The sequence below is a fragment of the Pan paniscus genome, chromosome 6, assembly GCF_029289425.2.
Source record: "Pan paniscus chromosome 6, NHGRI_mPanPan1-v2.0_pri, whole genome shotgun sequence".
Taxonomy (NCBI): Eukaryota; Metazoa; Chordata; class Mammalia; order Primates; family Hominidae; genus Pan; species Pan paniscus.
The window spans coordinates 89,049,405-89,071,409 of NC_073255.2; the positions used below are offsets into that span (position 1 = coordinate 89,049,405).

Consider the following 22,005-nt stretch of genomic DNA (forward strand, 5'->3'; position numbering starts at 1 on the left):
AGCATGAATAAATATTGTTGTAATTCCTTTACTTAGTAATAATCTCTGAAGTGATGGTAATTTCTATTGTAATATAGCATGGTATCTCTTACCTCCCTTATCCCCATTCTCACTCTCTCCCACAAAGGCTTGCAGTAGTCTGTGGACACAAACTATTCTTAGTGCTTATTATTGTAAATATTGTCATATGTCCTAAACCAACATTAAAGTAATAAATTTGACACAGAACCATATGAAGCAAATGCTAAGATTAGCAAAGTAATGTAGTTAGTGCATTCCTGTTGGAACTCTATGACAAAACAGAATGTTATCAGTTAAAAATGACACCCCATCCACAAATGCTAGATATCTTCACACTTATGTGTTGTGAAAAAAAAATTCTCTTTCCTGTAAAGGCTTATAGATAATTCATGCTTTTTAACGCACTAAATTTTAAAGGGAATAAAAGGCAAATTATGCGTGCGCTACTATGGAATTCCAAGATGTTAACGAAGCACTCAAAAAGGGAACCTGTGCAAAAAATTAAAAAATATTATTTTTCAGCTTTATCTTCCTTTGAGTACCCCATTCACTGTTTCCTCCATTTCTCCTTCCCGTTCTGTCTTATTTAGGCTGCTATAACACAATACCATAGGCTGAATGGCTTAAACAACATTTATTTCTCACAGTTCTCCAGGTAAAAAGTCCAAGATCAAAGTGCCAGCAGATTTACTGTTTGAGGAGGACTCTCTTCCTGATCTGCAGAAGGCCATCTTCTCCTTGTATTCTGATATAGCAGAGAGAGAGGGAGAGAGAGAGAGAGGAGAGAGAGAGAGACAGTGAGAGAGGAGAGAGAGAGAGAGGAGGGGATGGAGAGAGAGAGAAGGGGGGGATGAAGGAAGAACTCTCATGTATCCTCTTATAAGAGCACAAATCACATCATGACTGCTCCACCCTCATGATCTAAGGCCCTATCTCCAAAAATCATTTGAACCCAAAAATTTTGTGAGGACACAAACATATAGTCTATGCCTTATCTTTGGAACAAAATGCCTTCTTTTTTTTTTTTTTTTTTTTTTTTTTTGAGACGGCGTCTCGCTCTGTCACCCAGGCTGGAGTGCAGTGGCGCGATCTCGGCTCACTGCAAGCTCCGCCTCCCGCGTTCACGCCATTCTCCTGCCTCAGCCTCCCGAGTAGCTGGGACTACAGGCGCCTGCCACCACGCCCGGCTAATTTTTTGTATTTTTAGTAGAGACGGGGTTTCACCGTGTTAGCCAGGATGGTCTCGATCTCCTGACCTCATGATCCGCCCGCCTTGGCCTCCCAAAGTGCTGGGATTACAGGCGTGAGCCACCGCGCCCGGCCCAAAATGCCTTCTTGTTACCTATTGGCTGCCCAGAGCCAAATCCTTTTTTATAAGTAGAAAATGTAGTATTTGACTTCTTTTAGTACTATTTTGTACCCACATCTGAACATTGTGTCATGTATCCCGTCTTCTAGATACAGCTTTTACAAGGAATGTAAAGGGTGTAAAGTAACTCCAGTAGGGTATAGGCTACTAAATGAGGCATTTCCCTCCTTCTCCCACCTCCAGTCCTGTTTATGATCCAGACTGCTTCTATCTACAAAGCTGCTAACCCTTGAGCCTTGAAAGAAAAAGCTAAACACCAGCTGCCAGTCTTTTGGTTGTACAAAAAGAAGTCCTGGACAATGTGAACGCTTTTTCTGGATTGGCTGCATCTATGCTTTGTCCCTGAAGTCAGGAAGTACCTTACCGGTAAGGGACTGCGTTTTGAAGTTCTTTTGATATTAATCAATGCCCCTGGCCACCCAGAACCCCATGAATTCAACACCTAAAACATTAAAGTGGTCTACTTGCACCCAAACACAATGTCTCTAATGCTGCCTTTAGATTAGGGAGCATAGGGGCCTTTAAGGCTCATTACACACAGTACCCCATGGAAAAGATTGTCAAGAAACTCTGATGGAGAGAGTATTATGAATGTCTGGAAGGACTACACCATTGAAGAGGCATTTGTTGTTACAGGAAAATCCATGAAAGCCATTAAGGCCAAAGCAATACATTCTTGCTAGAGAAAACTGTTCAGTTGGTGTGTCTGACTTCACAGGATTTACAAGAGAGCCAATCAAGAAAATCACAAAAGAGATTGGGGATATGTCCATCACCCAAAATAAAAGGTGAGGGGAGAAGGTTTTCAAGGTAAGGATTTCAGAAAATTTTAAGAGCTGATAGACACTGTGTTAGTCTGTTCTTGCATTGTTATAAAGAACTACCTGCGACTGGGTAATTTAAAAAGAAAAGAGTTTTAATTGACTTACAGTTTTGCAGGCTGTACAGGAAGCATGGCTTGGAGGCCTCAGGAAACTTATAATCATGGCAGAAAGTGAAGGGGAAGTAGGTACCTCTAACATGACCAGAGAAGGAGGAAGAGAGCAGGGGGAGATGCTACACTTTTAAACAACCAGATCTTATGAGAACTCATTCACTATCACCAGAGCAGCAAGGGAGAAGTCCACCTCCATGATCCACTCACCTTTCACCAGGCCCCTTCTACAACATTAAGGATTACAATTCAACATGAGATTTGGGTAGGGTCACAAATCCAAACCATATCAGACACCATGCCAGAGGAATTAACAGAAGACTCCATGATGGAGAGAGTGCTTCCAAACCAGTGCCAAATGATGAGGAAGAAGACATAGAAGAAGCAGTATTAGAAAACAAATTAACATTAGAAAATCATCAGAAGGATTCTGATTATTCAAGACTACTTTTTAACTGCTTTCATAACATGGATTCTCCTATGATATGGGCACTGACACAAAAGCAAAAGGTGGAAGAAGGATTGGTACCATATAGAAACAATTTTAGAAAAATGACAAGGAAAAAAAGTCAGAAATTACCATGTATTTTAGTAAAGTTACACTGAGTGTGCCTGCTCCACCTGCTTCTCCTTCCCCTTCCTCCACCTTTTCCACCTCTGCCACCCCTGAGACAGTGAGAGCAGCTCCCCCCTTGTCCTCTTCCTCCTCAGCCTACTCAGTGTGAAGACAAGGAAGATGGAGACCATTCTCCTGACCCACTTCCAGCTCATGAATAGTATATACATTTTCTCTTTCTTACATCTTTCTTAATAGCATTTTCTTTTTTCTCTCTTATTTTACTGTAAGAATACAATAAATAATACATATAACATACAACATCTGTGTTGATTGCTTAATGTTATCAGTAAGGCTTCTGGTCAACTAGCCTATTAGTAGTTAAATTTTGGGGGAGTCAATAGTTATATGCAGGTTTTTTACCGTTCAAAAGTCAGTACTCCTACTCCCCCTGTCAATGAAGGGTCATATATTACATATAGGTCTATATAATATATAGCATACCTGTAATATATAATATACTGAGTTGTTAAAAGGAAAGAAGAGAGAATGGATTTAGAATAGACATCAAGTGATCTACCATAATATGTGCAACATGTTGAGGCAAAGGACAATGAACATTCTGTGGACGTGGTGAACCCAACAGTGATATGCTCTTTGTTAGGTTTTTTGGGTTTTTGTTTCGCTTTGTTTTTGGTGATTCCACCCATAGCCAACTTTGGCCTCTGACAAGGTCACAGGCACATTTCCCTTCAGTATATGATTATCTCTTTATTGAAGGCATACATCATCCTTAGTTTACTTTTCAAGTATCAGGGAATTTCTGTCTATCAAATGACTATGACTCAAAATATAAGACTTTATTATATTTTAGCTAAAACCCTGCAACCAGTGTATAACAGAGAGGTCATGGATGATCACTAATTAGCAGAGACAAGTCCTACAAACTAATTTGACATAAAGTATATCTCCACAATTGTGATATATTAATCTTACTTAAGATTGCTTGAATTATCTGACCCTAATCCCTATTAATACATCTTCTTTGAAAAACTGTTTTTGATTCTGTACCTCTTGTTATAAATTTCTCTTGTCCCTTATTTTTAATTTCTGCTACTGAATTTGTTTTCATCATTGTTCTTCCCACCATTAAAAATGATGGCATCTTTTTAGAAATGCTCATTCCAAAAAGAAAAAAAAAACTTAGGCTTTAAACACATTCTTATCCATACTTAACAGATCAATATTTAGTTTGTTCAGTGGGTAAGAATTTTTGAATGTACATATAAGCTACAATTAGCAACTTCTCTATAACTTACTAGTTTCACAAATCAAATTAGGGTTTGAGTTTTATGTACCATTATAGACCTGGGAGAGGAGAACAGAGAAATGAAGAAGCCTATGTCTCGGGTGCTAAATACATGAAATTAAATTAACAGGTAAATTGAAATTCCTTTGACAACAAGAGTTGGTGACTGTTTTCTAAAGCTAGGAAAGCATGCTTCCATAAAAAGCACATTTTACAATAAATGGAACTATCTGGACAGACTGCACAGTGTGAATGACTCTATAAGGGATTGGTCTATTAGGTTATTTAGAATGGTTACTGTCTTTTGAACTGAAGATCCTGTTAACAAGGATTTCAGAGAGTTCTTCAGTTTCCTGGTCCTCTAAACACCCACTCAGATTCCTTGGCATGCAGAGTATTTCTTTCTTTACTCATAGACACTATTGCTTCTTGATGCATCCCTTTCCAGTCTCTTCATTTGAGAGAACAGAGATTAAACAGATTATTTCAAGATAGAGAAATAATGTTTCTAAATCCAATATTTGCCTGTGAGGAGACCTCCTGTGAAGCTGTAAACTCTTTGGAAACTGTGGATAAGGTAATATTTAGTTTCTGATAATCTTCTTCCTACAGTGTGGTTCCCTTTAATAAACCACCAGGAATTCAGTAAAATTGGGTACTTACATATAGCCTTTTGGTGATTTTGTGTGGAATTAAGGGACAGGGTTAATATTTATATAAAAGTATCATGAAATTATAAAATCATATTTACTTATAAATTTAATGAAAACACTAACCACTAAATGGCAGCTGAATACCTTTTCTCTCAGTTGCAAATAAACATCATCCTAATTTCATTTCCTCTAGGTAATTAGTGGGAAAATTTAGTTAAGAAGGTGAAAATAGTTAAAATAGCTTGTCTTAACTTGTAGAATAGATCGATAGTAATAAAACTGAACCCAGTTTCCTGACTAATGGTGTATGAAGGGTATCAAATTATTCTCTGTGATAAAAGAGGACACTAAAGTGGTCTGTGTGGTTTCTACCATTGATCTCTAAGGTTACACAATATTGAGTGGATGTCTCTAATTATTTACCAACCGCTCATCTCTTAACCCCTGCCACTGTGCTCCCACAATACTCCACTAAAACTCTAACACTGCTTTATCAGAAGTTACCCGTGGTCTTTCTGAAGACCTATCTCTCTTCCATTCCCAGAAAGAGAAGATTGTATACTACATTGCTGTTTTTGAAGCACTTGTCTTTGTTTAGCATTGGAATATTTTGAAAATGCTGTTAATTCGTTGATCCTTTTTCTTCTCTGTCTGCTTCACAAGGGTCTTCTTATCCAATGCCACAAAAGGTGGGCGTTCTTCAAGGATCTGTCCTTGATTTCCTTCTTTTGCTCTTTGGACTTAAATTCTCTTTTCTCTGTTCATCGTCTTCTCCAGAGACTAAGATCATTATGTAAATGAGTCCCAAAACTGTCTCTTTGAGTTCTGTATTCTAATTTCATTCTGACATTACAGATGCCAGCTAACTATTACTATGGATGTTGGGTTGTATTGATCAGAAATGTAGGCAGTGAAAAGACATAGATGTGGGTTTCTATATATATATAGGGAGGTACAAAATTTAGAAAGACATGATGCAGGGCAGGAACTGATAAGTTCCATGAAAGGAGTTCGATATGCACAAGAATATTTTTCGGTTAGATTCTTTGGTAAAACTTGATTGCATGGATTCAAATAAATAGATTTCTCTATTAAAAAAAGAGTATGTCTTAGTCACTGAGATACTAGGAGATTTCATATATATCTGAAATATATAATACTATAATATATAAGGACTGTAAGAAAAACTACATACAGTTTTGTTATCCTTGTGGAGTTAAAATGTGTATTAAAAGTTAGAGAGTGAGATCATATGGGGAAGAGTTTGGGTGGTAATGAAAATGAATACATACAACCTGAAAGCTTAATACATCTTGGACACTACCTGTGCCTGGCATTTCTCCCACTACTATGGTGGCAAATATAGAGTACCCATATTATATCTATTGTATGTCTGTTGCCATTACAACGCAAAAGGAAAACCCACAGGGAACTAAAAAGAGATTCAATAGCAAAGTGTCTGAATTCATTTACAATACCTCAGCACCTTTCCGTGCACATCACACCCACGTTCTCCTACTAATGGTACCATGATTATTACACAGCAGGTTCATATGGCATTACCTTTGACTTTTTTCCTGATTCCTAATATCCTGATTAAATAAGTCAGTTTTTTCCTGATTATTCTTCTAACATAACTATTTTTTACTGATATAGCTTTACGTTCTCATCACTACTACTTGAGTTTTACCTCATAACTTTTTACCTCATAACTTTTTACCTCATAACCTTTTTACCTCATAACTTTTACCTCATAACACTTTTTACCTCATAACTTGGTTATTATAAGGAGTCTCTTAATTGGCTTACTTCATCCTATGTCCTGGTCTCAGGTGATTTTTTTAAAGCACTTCTTTGATTACTTTAGTCTCTGGGACAATTGTTAAAATCTACTCTGATTCAGCAGGAAGCATAAAAGGTCCCAGGATCACACTACAGTTTGAGCTGCGGGTCCCTGATGCCTCACTGTTCAGTCCTTGGCACTATTCATGTAGTCACTGAACTAAAATGATGCCTCATATTGGACTAAATTTCAGTACAGTGACCACTGCCCTAAGAAACAAGCAATAGACATGACAAACAGATGGATGGAGGGCTACAAATACAAAACAGAGTCCCCTATTCATGAAAGAGGTTAAGTAAATATCATTCTTAGGGCAAATTCTGCCAAAGCAAATTTGAGTAATAAAACCTTTTTATTTAATTTTTCTGAAATGATGTAATATCATACCCTCAGGGAACATAAAGGGAATCATAAGACCTATGAGGTTCTGCCTCCTCCCGTCACTCGCTACCTGGGAAACTAACTTTATTTTACTCTTTACATTTTGGGGCTTGTGTATAGTTGATGATTTCTTTCTTATATCTGTTCTTATGGACAGTTTTAGCCCTGACCACAGCTTCACAAGCCCCTTAACCATATTGTGTCCCCTCCCTGACCATATTGCATCCCCTCCCTGTGCTATTCCCCACAGCAACTAGTCCAGAACTTTTCACACTCCACAAATCCCTCAAGCCTTCTCTCCCAGATATTATCCCTCACCTGTTTTCAGATGCAGAGGATGGTTTCCCTTATCTTACAAGACAAATATGAAGATTGTAATTCAATCTCATTATTGAGGGATTCAAATTTATGGGGCAAATAATCACAAAAACCTTCAATTGAAATGAAGTGGTTAGGCTGAAGAAACTTCAGAGAGCTGTAAATAATTGCATTTTTAACAACAGTGGAATAAACTAGTGTCCCTAGCTCTAGTCCATAGTGTTTATAGGAGTTTCGTACAAATAAATCATAGCATTAAGCTTCATATTACTGAGCTTTTAACATAGATTTTACTCATTTCTAAAAGATTTCACACCAAATAAATTGTAAATTATTTTCTCATTCATATAGTTTTGCATCCTAGTTGTGAAAGGGAGTCATCATAGAAGATTTTTTTTTAATTTTTATCCTGGTACAATATTTTTCTCCTTATTTTTTCTCCTGGTCACTGTAAAAGCCAATAAAAGCCAACGATCATTTTGCAATCACATTTCCTAGCAGAGGCTTAATGTAACTAAAACCATGGCAGGTATATTCAGAATGTGATGTATGGAATACTGAGGTTCTTATCTCAAAAGCTGATCCCTCCAGTGTTTCTTTTTAGAAAAACAATCTCAACTTTTATTTTAGATTCAGGGGTTACATGTGCAAATTTCTTGAGTATATTGTGTGATGCTGAAGCATGTTCAGGGTAATGATCCTGTTACCCAAGTAGTGAGCCTGACCCAATGGGTAGTTCTTATCTCAACAATAGTCATACAATCTTTCAACCTGTGAAAGCTTATTTAAAAAGAAAAAAAAAGTCATACAATCTGATCATCTGCATAAGCCAAACACCTAAGCATCAACCTTGATAATTTCCTGTACCTCAACCTGCATGTGTAACCCATTTCCAAGTCCTGCTTCTTTCATCATTTGAATATTTCTCAAAGTAGTCTACTTCTTTCCCCTCCATTGCCATCACCCTTGTGCCAACCATCAACCAGACTATAGCCAGTATAAATAAGTAGCAATATAAACTAAGGAAGCAGCCAATCCAGGCACAATCTTCAGCTTTGCTCCATTTTATATGTAGTCCATTGGGATATCTTTTGAATCTCAAGTTTCTCAACTATATAATGAAGGCAATTGGAGTAATATCAGTATTAGCTCCATAGGTTTTTGATGCATTAAATGAGATCATCCATAAATTGCTTAGCACAGTATTTAGCACATTCTAAAACTCCTAAATAATGGTGCCTGCTTTCTTTAGATTAGCATAGCATATTCATTATATTAATCAATACATTCTTTGAAACTGTGCTTTTTAATATGGCAGCCACCAGCCATGTGTGGCTATTGAGAAGTGGAAAGGTGAATAGTATGACTTGAGATAGTCTTGTAAGTGTAGAATACACACTAGATTTGAAAAAATTGGTATTAAAAAAGAATGTGAAATATCTCAATAGTAATTTTATATTGATTACAGGTTAAAAGACTAATATTTTGATAGACTGGATTGAAATATATTATTAGAATTAATTTTGTTTCTTTTTACTTTGTAATACATCTGCTAGAAAAATTTAAGTTACATATGTGGCTCACATTTATGGTTAACATTATTTCCACTGAGCAACACTGATCTAGACTTTACTGTGTCTATTTTCTCATATTTATATCATTTATATAGAATGGCCGGCTACATTTTTAAATGGTTCCAAGTGATCTGAGTTTTTGTTTAAAACCCATATTTAAAATATGTGAAATCGAGGTCAAGAGATTGGTAGCATCCTGGCGAACATGGTGAAACCCTGTCTCTATTAAAAATAAAAAAATTAGCTTGGTATAGTGACGCCCCCCTGTAGTCCCAGCTACTTGGGGGGGCTGAGGCAGAGAATAGCTTGAACCCGGGAGGCAGAGGTTGCAGTGAGCCGAGCTCACGCCACTGCACTGCAGCCTGGCGACAGAGCAAGACAGAGCAAGACTCTGTCTCAAAAACAAAAAGCAAACAAAAAAAAAAAACTGCGAAATTCGTTAGAGAAGGAGGTTAAAAAAATCCTGACCAGGGGTAGGAGCATGGAATTTTAATGTTTTACAATATTGATCTTTTAAGACTATAAATCAGCTTTTCCAAACCAAGTTTTTTTGTTTTTGTTTTCCTAAAGGAAGACGTATCTATAGCTCATTAGTTTCCATTCAATACATTCCTCCATTAGTCTTAATAAATCAACTCCTGATTTTAAGGTAAGAGTCTGTCTTGAAGCTTTGAATATTAGAAATGTGGGAATTGAACAATGAGAACACGTGGACACAGGAAGGGGAACATCACACACCTGGGACTGTTGTGGGGTAGGGGGAGGGAGGAGGGACAGCATTAGGAGATATATCTAATGGTAAATGATGAGTTAATACCCTAAAACTTAAAGTATAATAATAATAAAATTTAAAAAAAAGGAAATATATATTTATGCCTGAAGTATTGGATGTTATCTAGAAGGACTTTGGGGAAAAAATCTGGATTGAGTTAATTGAAAATTTTCACAGAGCAGAAAGTGTAGGTGATTATTGCTCATTCAACGTTAATGTTTTTAATGTAAAATAGATTTTTTCCAATTGTTTGTTCTTATATCCAATGCTGCAATAAATGTTCTTATAAATGTATCATTTTTACTTAAAAAGAGGAACATGAAACAAATTTGACAAATTTTCACTTTTAGAGTGGTGATTACATGAGTGTTTATTATATTATTTCTCTGCTCTTAAAGTGATTAATTTTTCATATTAATTCCAGTAATTTGTTTATAAATTCTTTTCAGCATTACATTAGGATATTCATATCATGACATTTTGCCTCTTGTTCCTATTATCTTTACTTATTTTTCTTGTTTCAATGTCTCGGCCAGGACCTCAGATCTGTGTTGAACTATAGTAGTGATTGCAGGCGTCTTTGTCTTGACGTCCACCAGAAAAGGAATGAATCTGAAAGGCCATTATTAAATATGACACTTATTATACGGTAGATAGCTCCCTTTTTATTAAAGAAGTGCCTCTCTTTTTCCTCATTTGCTAAAAATTTTTGCCTTAACTGTGTGAAAAATTGTATTGAACATTTTTTCAGCATCAGCTGAAAGATCCTGTATTTTTTTCTTTTTGATCATTTAATGCAATAGTTATTAATTATTATTGACTATTACAATCTTCCTGGTTCACATTTGCTTTCTACATACGTAACATTCATTTTCAGTCATAAATCTCATTTTGGCCTTCACTTTTTTCTGATATTAAAATTTCCATTTGATATGTTCCAGATATACTTTGCCATGCCCCCATGATCAAGTTTTCTGTGTCTTATGTTTTGTGTGTGTTTATCTTTTAAACAGAGTGCAGTGGCATGATCTTGACTCACTGAAACCTCTGCTTCCCAGGCTCAGACGATTATCTCACCTCAGCCTCCCGAGTTACTGGGATTACAGATGTGCCCCACCACCCCTAGCTAATTTCTTGTTTGTTTGTTTGTTTTTTTAGAGATGAGGTTTTGCCACATTGTCCAGGCTGGTCTCCAACTCCTGGGCTCACGCAATCCACTTGCCTCGGCCTCCCAAAATGCTGGGATTACAGGAGTGAGCCACCGCAACCGGCCACTAGTTCTTTTAAATACAATCTGAGAGTTCTTATCTTTTGATTAGTAAGTTTTATCTACTTTAGTCAGTTTACCATAAATTATTTTTTATTACAATTGCATTAAAAGTTGTTTGTCCTTCTAGTTTGTGTTTTTTTCTACTCTAATTTTCAAAATGTTATGTTTCCTGTCTCCCTGATTTTAATAAGATGATTCTTATGAATTGAACTATATGCATTCTATCTTTATTATTTTGGTAGTAATTATTAATTTATTAAGATTATTTTAACAAATATTATTTGATCATTGACTATATCCCAGGAAATGCTTTAAGCATTGGAAAATAAAACAGATTAATATTTTGTTTATGTTTCCATATCATATCTGCAACCTTATAGATAGCTGTGTTTTCCTCCTGAACAGAACCAAGTGTTAACACAATTCCTTCCCCACCTTTCTCTCTTCTCCCCAAAACTTTCACAACATTAGTATCAGTTGAAGTATTAGTATTGTACTTTTATCCTTACACAAACGATTAAATTATTGTTTATTTGGATAAATTCTATTCTGCTTTTTACATGTTCTTCCCTTCCATAACAATTTCTTGCTTACAAAATCAATTGCTTCCTTTCAAAAGCTAAACCTCTCAGAATTATTTCAGAGATTCTTCGTGTTGCTAGACTCTCTGAAAACTAATCTTATATTTGCTTGAACATTGAAATGATAGCTTAACTGAATGCAATATCAGGTTTAAATTCTTTTCCTTGAAAACTTTCTTGCATTCAGTGTTGTTGTTGTCGAGTCTAATAGGTACTGAATATTAGTTTCCTGTGGATAATCTAATTATTCTCTTTGAAAATCTTGAGAGTTTCTCCTTGTCTTCAATAATCTTAAATGTCACTATAATAAGTCTAAATGAGGATTTTTTTGTACTTATCTCTCCTATTCAGTTCTTGATGTGCCCTTTTAGTATTAAGTCTTACATCTTTCATTAATTTTAACAACTTATCATTAATTTTTTTCTTCAAATATTTTCTCTACATGTATACCTTGCCTTTCATCCTAGATGGGCACTGCAATTTCTATTATTATTCTCCATATCTTTTGACTTCTTTTTTATTCTTTCTATCTCTTTATTTCCTGCTAATGCTTTTTGAAAGACTTTTTCAACCTTATCTTCCAGCTCAATAAATCATTCTTTAAGTATAATCAACAAGTTCTCTTCAATGCAATAAGTAACTAAAAAAAAAATGAAACGGAAAACAGATCCACTTTATGATAACAACAAAAACTACCAATCGCCTAGGAACTAATCTAGCAAGGGTTGCCCAAGAGGTTTATATAACTTTTTTCTCTCCAGTTCTTGGCCAACTTCTAAGCTAAGCTTCCATGGATGAGTATCCATAGAATGAGGCTCTGGGAGGGATAGCAAAGACCAACTTCTAGGAGGCTAAGAGATGAACACAGATTTCAGAGGTAGAGTAGCAGTTTGGAGAGATTGGAGTGTAGGCCCAGGCAGAGTAGAGAGACTTCAGTGAAGAAACCATATATTTATCTAAAATCCAAGAAAGTCCACATCTAAGATTAAGAACATATTCTAGGAATAGTGGCTATATCCTAGAAGTAGAAATACAATTGAAATAGATCTGTCCTAACAAAAATCTAACAGCAAGTTTTAAAGATTCAAGGGCTTCACAGGTAATTTAACTGCCTGCCAGGACAAAACTCATGTTTTGACAAAGTTAATAGAACCTCCATATAAGTTATATACAATGTCCAGATATGCAAAGAAATAAGAAAATGTAAGAGGAAGAGTGTTTAAAAATAGTCGAGAGAAGTAGAACTCAAGATTATCCAGATATTGGAGTTATCAGGTAAGACCTTTGGGATAACAGTGTGTAACATGGGGGAAAAATTGACAAAAATATTAGAAAGAGTAGTTTATACATTTTTATACATATGTATAGATTATTAGAACATTTAAGATAAATCAAATGGACTCAGCAGAAGACATGATTAAAGATCAAAAGAAAGGACACACATTAAACACAAAATACTAGATGCATGTAAATGGGAAGAAGTTGGAAATTGAATAGGCATACAAAAGAAAAGTAATTTTAAAGAAATGAACATGAGGACAATAAAAGACCTTGTATATGACATGGAATTTAGCAAGGCAAGCATCAAGAAATGTATTTGATTTCATTTTGTGTATTTGAAATCCTTGTAAGGAAGGAGGTGTGGGGAGAAATCTGTATTGACTTTCTTCATTGAAGGCTAAGAGTTTTGACTTTAAAAAGTCAATTTATTAAACTGTTTCAAGTATATTAAGATTTTCTATTTCTCCTTGAATTGGTTTTACTAGTATATAATTTTGTAGGATTTTGCCCATTTTATCTGCTTTCAAATTATTAGCAAAATATTATGTGTGATATTTTATTTGTGTAAATCTTTACAGTAATTACAGAGATATCATCTTTTGTGTTCTAATGTTTATTTGTACCTTTATAACTTTATAAAAATTATTGAAGTTTGTCTACTTAATTTATGTTTCTCAAAAAATTTTGTGATGGTTATTTTATTAACTATATCTATTGTTTTTTTGTTTTGTTTGTATTCATGGTCACTTTTTTACTTTCTTCTATTTTCTTGAGGCTTGTTCTATTTTATCCTAGATTTGAGTTCATTAATTTAAAATCTGTCTTATAATTTAATAAATGCAATTAAGATGATGTGTCTCTAATTAATCCATTTAAGTGCACCCCACAAGATTTGATATGTGGTGCCTTCAGTTATTCCTTTCTAAATATTTCATAATTTCCATTGCCAAATTTTATCACTTAAATTATTTTTACATTTATTACTCTCTATATACATTGTTATATTAACAATTCATTTCCAGTTTTATTTTACGGTGATTCAGGAAAATGGTCTTTATTATAGCATCTCTTCATTTTTTCCCCAAGAAAGGATGTAAAAGACCAATCAGTCAGAGTCAGCCTCATAATGGTTGCCAGATTCAAGCACTAAACGGCTTTAAGGGAAGATGGTTAAGTGAAACAAACAAAGGCGCCCACTTCTGTGACTAGTGCCCAAACCTAGACTGATATTCAACACCTTTCTCCTTCATCACCCATTTTACATTTGTTCTACCCTTGGCCATCTTGTTGGCTGGTCTGAGTGGCTTGCTTGGCAGGGAGTCTCAGAACTTTACACGTTATGAGTCAGAACTTTACCATTTAGTGTCCATTTCCTTGTGTGGCAGCCATATTACAGATGGACCCCCAGTGATGCACATCTCCCAGTATTGAAGCTCTGGTGTAGTGCCCTCATGCATTAAATAATATCTGTCCCTGTGTGACTGACAGAATATGGCAGATGTGATCATGTATGACTTCAGAGGCTGGGTTATGAAAGGCGTTGCAACTTACACCTTGGTCTCCGGGAAGACACACTCCTGGTTCTCTGGGCTACCGCATAAGACATCCATCTACCTTGAGGATAATATGCTAGAGAGACCCTATTCAGAGGCCCTGAATCATATGAGTGCCTGAGACCACATAAAGAGAAAGAGATGCATGGGCAGTCCCCAAATTCTCCAGCCCCCATGCCTTCAAGTCATTCCAGTTGACACCCCAGACAATTTATATAGCAAAGATAAGATGTTCCTGCTGAGCTCTGCACAAATTATACATTATAAACAAAACAATGTATTGTTTTAATCTTAATCCACTAAATTTTACAGAGAAATATATAAACAAACACCTTTTCTAACCATTGTTGCTGTAGTTATCCATTTACGGTTACCATGGGCATACAAGTTCATAAATTCAGTGGGTTCTAGACAACACCCTCTGGGTCCTCATTATGTAACAGCTGTAGACTATCCTAGTAATTAGGATTGATTACTCCCACTGACATTGTAACTTCTTTCTTTGCTTGCTGGTCCACCAGCATAAGGATTGGCATCAGTCTTGTTTGCTTTTGCATTAACATATCATATCAGTCTGCCTTTGCACTAGGCTAGGTTCTTTACTTCTAGGTTGGTTGACTATTGGGAGTACCACTTGAGGCCAAAGGTGTAAGCTGAGATAGGAGTGTCTGTACAGAAGAGCTAAGTGATGTGGATGTCTAGGCCACACAACTGTGTGATTTACCAGTGTATTCTGGATATGCTTAGGCTGAAACTCAAATATCATTTCTGCATATACCCAATATAAAAAATGATGGATCTGATTATACTCAGTTCAGAAAATTAAACCCCAGTGGCATAGTCACTTAGCATCCTGTAGTCAGGCCATCAGTTGCTAGTAGAATCCAGTACAATGACAGGAATGTTTATTCAAATTGAGAATAGTTCTTTTACAGAGAAAGAATTATCTTTCTCTAAAACCTAGAAACTTCTCAAACTCATAGCAACCTGTCTCCATACATATCTCTACCTCAAGCCAATCTGCTCTGTTATAAGTCCTAAGTGGCTAGACGCCTCAGGCTGGATCTTCTGCAGAACTCTCTCCCATTAGGCATCTCTCAAAATTAACAGCTTCCAAGTCACCAAATAATAGATGAGTCAGAGTAGTGACATCATGTTCAGTCCACCTCCAAAATCAAAAGAGGACTATTAAACACTGTGTATCTTTCAGTTAAGTGTCAGCTGTAAAGTGCAAAAATTTATCCTTAGTCTTACAAGGGATGTTGTGCCATGTTACTGACCACTGGACCTCCAAAACTGTGGCCATTCCTTGACTCTTCATAAGGCTTATCTCTAATCCTCTGACACCTCTGACAACTACTATAATTCTCGTGTCCTGCTCACCAAGTCCGATTGTCATGATGTTATCAGTTTACTGATCTAGTGTTATATTCTAGAGATTGGCAAGATAATCAAGATACCTGCATTTTCTATTGTGAAAGAGAGCAGGACAGTTTGCATATCCCTGGACTTGAGAGTAAATGGGTGCCGTTGTTTTTACCATGTGAATAAACACAGAACTTGATTCTCTTTATTAAAGAGAATTGGAGAAAAAATGTATATGCAAGATCAGTAGTCTTATAACAAGTGCCAAAGCCTGTGTTAATCTACTGTCACTTAACTTAGTGGCAGCTCCAATAGCAGCTTCTGTGGCAGATGGTATAATATAGCAGCTGTGAAGCTGTGATCGGGACTGCCAATTGGATAAATTTATAGTAATGTACTGTCATCTACCACGATCCATTTCATTTTTGTAGGGTACATACAGGTGAATTAAATAGAAATATGATGTGGGCCATCACCCCTACATCCTCTACATCTTTGATAGTGATACTAATCTCAGCATTTCTTACTGTGATATAACATTACCTCTGATTTATAATTTTCCTCAGGATGGGAGTGTGGTTTCTGGGTCTGCTACTTGGCTCTTGGTGCCCTAATAGCTTTTATTCCACAGATCATAAAGTATGGGTTCTGCCAGCTGCTAAGTATTTCTCTTTGCATACTGCACATGAGGACCAGGGAAATAGCCATAGGTTAGGTCCAAATATACTTGGATGCACTGTGAAATGGACTTGGGTCAAACTCTACCTGGCCTCTGTAAACTCCCATTTAACCAGAGTACTGCAATTGTGCTTCAGATCCCGTGACATCAGTGTCAGCTCAGAACTTATATCTAAATGTCCTAGAAATGTCTGTGTTGTCCCATTCCCCAGCGCTGTTACCCTGGAAATGGTTTCAGATCCCCTTGGAGAATAATCAAGGGAATATTTACTGTATATACTTCAGATGGCATTGCAGGTTCTTTTTTTTCTCAAGGGGACCATACTCTTCAATCAATTACTTCTACATTTGTGAACTAAATTACCTTGGAAATTGGGTATGGAACCAGAGTTTTCCAATTTAGCAGCTGATGTCAGCCTTCTGCCCATCATCTCTTCCTTCTCTCTTTCTCATGTCTATCTATCTCATTTCTAAGAACACCATGACCTATTAACTATTACCACAGGTGAGAAGGCCAAGACAAATTGATGGCAAGTCTAGCAATTTCACCTGACTTGCCTCTGATGCTTGAGTGTTGTATCAGCTGGGCCCAGTTCAACAGCAACAACTCCTACCATCAACCACAGCTAGCAGAGCACAGCTGCCAGCAAGATGTCGGTACCCTCAAAACTTCATTGCTTATGGAATATCGTCTGGACCACACAAGAATCTTAATCAGGGTGTGCGTACTCAGGTTGTACATAGTAAATCCATTCTAACATTCCCATATCTTCAATTTTTCTCACTCCTTCCTCAATACCATGTTAGGATATTCCAGATTTTTCATTGTATTTGCTATATTGAAGCCTCAAAGAGGTATCCCAGAAGAATATTTTGGGGTAGACATCAGTGTCATTTCTAGATCATCAAATTCAAAGGCTTTTGTGATTGCCTTTATTCAATAAATTCTCCCATACCCAGCCTAATATTGCACCTCTTTGGGTATAAATCTGAAGCTTTATTCTGACATTTGCTTCTCAGGTTGCTGACAGTATTTATTAGTCAGGTATGTCAATTCCTTTGACATAAACTATTTTCTCCTGAAGATGGATTATACTTCTCCGCTCTGCCTGTGCTGAGGCCTAACCCTAGCTACTGACTAGACGCAATAAAGGGAGGTGGGTAGACCATGAGGGAAAGCATTATCCGGAGAGGCACTCACCTCTGATTATGTCATTGTAAAATCTGAGGCTTGGAGAAGAGGGCTTCTTCTGCCATCCTGGAAGTTCAATAGAACTTGTGAGTTCAATATTTTCAGGCTTGTTTACCCAAATTACCCTGTTTCAGGTCTCAACATTCCATTCTTTCCTATGAAGCCACTGACTTTAGCATAGGGGCCTCTTGAGTCTTTGCGTTCAGGATACATCGAGGCTCTGCCACTCTTTCAGTAAATCCTGAGCCTGATTTTCAGCACATTCTTATGCCACAGGAGAGGAAAGTCTCCCTAAAAACTTCCCCGGAAGTTCTTCAGATTTCACCTTGTTCCGTGTTACGGCATTTGGCTGACCCGAGCTGAGAATTTTATATTTTCAACATCTATAATGCTTAAAGAGAAGCCATTCTACACAATCCTTATAATGATTGCTGACCTCATACTTTTAAAACATCACAACTTTCATATATGCTAATGCTTCCCCTTTCATCTGCGTTTCATTCCAATTCAACAAAGGTTAAAACTTCCATAATCATGGTACCACTGCTAACCAGGAATTTTCAGTATCCTATTTACCACTAGCACTGAAATCCTCATTGCTAGAAGGCCAGTGAGTAGTCCAGTTCTAAAATCCCATCTTTATGGTCTGCTTTCTAAGAATATTCCTATTACCGACTGTCTCGCCCTGAGCTCTGGAAAACAAAGCCTAAGACAAAGACTTAACTATTATTACCTTGTTAGAAAATGCATTTCCGCAAAAAAATGAAACACCCCGCTCGGTTCAGAAGCCCCGGGCCTGTCTTAGGCTCCCAATCTTTGACTGCCTTCCCATGGCGATCTATAAGTTGAAAGATTTTTTTTTTTTAAATCACCTCATGATGATGGAGTTAAAAGTAAACCGTGCAGAGACCCTGGGGTCCCTGTTGTACGCTGCATCGTCCCGCTGGCCCTGTGCCCTGGAGGGTGGGCGGCTCATGGTGCCACAGCCCCAGGCAGGGACGGCCGGCCCGCCCCCGTGACTGACTGACAGATGCAGGGATGGCCGAGGCAGCCCTCGCTCCAGCCGAACGCCTCCATTGCATTCTGGAGACCCCCGCCCCCGGACCTTCCAGACTTAGCAGAAGAACAAACTGAAGAACAGACCCAGCCAGAGAAGCAGGGATTCCAGAAGCTGCCCATGAAGGGAGAAGGAGAGGATCCGGTCGGCAGCAGCCCCGAGCAGGAAGCTGGAGGGGGGACTGTCGCGGGGTTTTTCTGTTGTGGTTTATTTTATTAAATTTTTTCCTTTTTTCTATTCATTTCGATGGACGCAATCTTAAGCCACCCTGGCCTTGCTCCTGGGAGGTGAGCGTGCACAGGTGTGTGCAGGTCAGGAGGTGCCGTCCAGGTGTGCGGCGAGCCGCTGCGCACAGATGTCAGGATTTCCGTTTGGGTCTACTTTAGAACCTGTCCTTAAACCTAGGGGTTGCTGTCAGGATTTGCTTTCAGACTTTTTTTTTTGTAATTCCCTTTAGAGTCTACAAAAATGTTTTTAAAAGGATCAGGTCTGCTTTTAGTTTCATTTTTGTTTCTTTCCCGTCCCACTCTTTAAAAACTGGTTCCGTGAGGAAAGGCAGAAGCCGTTCCGTGTCTCTTGCAGGCTGGGCCGGCTTCATGCCAGTGCGAGGGCGTCCCGTGCCCACGTACATACGTATGTCTCCATGAGTTCTGGGCTCCACCGGTTCCAATTGAGCTCCAGCCCTGGTTTTCCTACCCATGCAGTTAGGGACTTTAATTTAAATTTTTTTTTGTAGGGCCACCGCCTTCAAACACAACTGCTACAACATTCCAATAAAGGCTCATTTAACCCCCCCCCCAAAAAAAAAAAAAAGAAAAGAAAATGCATTTCCGGGGTATAGGAGTGAGGGGAAAAGGGAGGGAGTAAGGGAGAAAAGCCAATACAAGGATAGGTTTCCATGCTGGCCACCACTTTGTAACATGACTGTTAGCTCATCCATGTTGCATTGTTTTTCCAGAATCTACATAAATGAGTGAATATTAGGGTCTTTTATCCAGAAAAGAGAAGGTAAAGAATTCATCCAATCTCTCTCGTCTCCCATTAATTTAAGTTAGACTTCAGGGGAAATTGATTCCCTTGCACACAGGGGTTGCACATAAATGAGGGGGCCAGGAAGATACTAGTAGACCTCATACCTCAGCATCAACATGAAAATCTGGGACAGGTGGCAAGATGCTACCCCTCCTTTTATGCCTAATAAGAGACCACTGACCATAGAGTGCTTCTGACCAGTCTATGGACAATGTACATTAAGAGTTTGTGTATCCTCTGCTTCATATTTGATGTCAGAGGGCTGAAACCTCCACCCTCAAATCGCTGCTATTTTCTGAACATGGACAACAATGAAGCTCAGTTGCACCTCTGTATGTTTCTCCTTTCATAAATATTCATTACTCCTCCTCTAGCTTATTGAATATATGTATTTGGCCACCTTGCTCAGCATACATTCCTATTCCCTTTGCCCCTCTCTAGCAGTATCTGTTTCTGGTTCTGTCTGGAAGCTGTGTTTCCTAGCCTGTCAGAATGGCCATCCTGCAGGCTACAACCCTGTATAAGAAATAAAGCCTCTTCTTTTTTTGAATTTATAATTTTTTTAAGTTAGCGGTCTGAAACAAGTGGGATGAAGCCAAAAGATATAATGTGACACTTACATATTCAAATTTTTTAAATTCCGATTGTTTCAGAAAAGAGTACATAATTGCATTTTTTGTAATTAGCTCTGATGACATTTGTCTATTGATATTTAAACTATGTTAGCTGTAATAACTGAATTTACATTAACTTCTCATTGAGTTGTATACTTTGTGCTATTTTTCTCTAATCTTTGTGTTCAGTAATTTGCAATCTGTACTATGCTTTGTTTGCTACTGTAATCAGTAGTAGTTTTAAAAGAATGGAGCATTTTAAAATTTTGCTGTGGGCTTCTTTATATATTTAATAAAATTCTAGATTATGTATTTTTTTCAGCTTCAAATGTAACACAGAAGTGTAATTTTAACCTCTATCTATGTAAAACAAGAAATTTAATGTGCTTCTAGTGACCCATCTCTACACTTACAGATCTTTCTTAATTTATTATGGAGTATAGATTGTAGGTTAGAGGTATAGCTTATTAAGCTTTAATTATTTTCTAAAATTATATTCTTTTTCAAGTGACATTTATTACACTATATTAAATTATATTAACATTTGTACAGAAATTGTTTGAATTCACTTATATCAATGCTCACCATAAGAACATTTATACCAAATTTTCTGGTTCTTCTCAATTTTAATTAACTTTTAGCCCCCTGGATTATTTGCTTGAGTAAACTTTTCAGGGGTCTATGTCAGTACCATAATTTATGAACCCTTGCATATCAGAAAATTAAAATAAAAATCAGTTGCCACTTGCTACTTGGCCTTGTCACCCTGCAGAAAAAGAAAAAGGAAAATAAAAATCTCATTAAACACTTTCCATTATCTTTTTGTATTTGGTCTTGCAAAGGTTAAATTTTAAAGCCAGCCTGGAACGTATGTTAGCTTTCCTGTATTTTTTTCTGGTTTCTGGGTAACCTATATATTTGGGAACCCAGGTTTTAATAATTTCTTTATTCTTAACATTTCTAAAAGTTTATCAGGATATGTGTTACTAAATATTTTTAATTAGATTGCCTGCTTCAGTTCTGCATGTTTTAAAATAATTTATTCTGCTTCTTATAGCAAAACCATTTCAAGAAGTGTTTTAGGATAATTCTCCCCTTCTCTTAAGATGAAGAATTTCATCCATAAGTCACAGTTTGTTTGCATCTGCTTTCTTTATTCAAGATAGGTGTTGTTTATTCACTTGTATATTGTTCTGTGTGTTCATCCTTGAATAAAGATTACTCACTCCTACTTAATAGGCCTGGTAATAGCCACAAAGAAAGTGAAATATTTAGGAATACAGTTAACAAAGGAGCTGAAAGATCTATACAAGAACTACAAAACACTGCTTAAATAAATCAGAGATGATACAAATAAATGGAAAAACTGCATGCTCATGGGTTGGAAGAATCAGTATTTTTAAAATGCCATACTGCCCAGAGCAATTTACAGATTCAATGCTATTTTCATCAAACTACCAGCATCATTCTTTACAGAATTAGAAAAAAATATTTTAAAATTCTTTTTAAAAAGAGCCCAAATAGCCAAAGCAATGCTAAGCAAAAAGAACAAAGCCAGAGGCATCATATTACCCAACTTCAAACTATACTGTAAAGCCACAGTAACTATAAAAGGTTGGTACTGGTATAAAGCCATACACCTACAACCATCT

The 22,005-nt window shown here is 37.0% G+C and overlaps 1 long non-coding RNA gene across 1 annotated transcript; it reads right to left on the bottom strand.

Annotated features, from left to right (window-relative positions):
* Positions 1–725: 725 nt before the first annotated feature.
* Positions 726–21,564, bottom strand: LOC129398266 (uncharacterized). The gene is made up of 3 exons (XR_008626002.2): positions 18,523–21,564; positions 17,660–17,716; positions 726–766 (listed from the first exon to the last, which is right to left on the bottom strand). It is a non-coding gene; the product is annotated as an uncharacterized LOC129398266 (long non-coding RNA).
* Between the last annotated feature and the right edge of the window lie 441 nt (positions 21,565–22,005).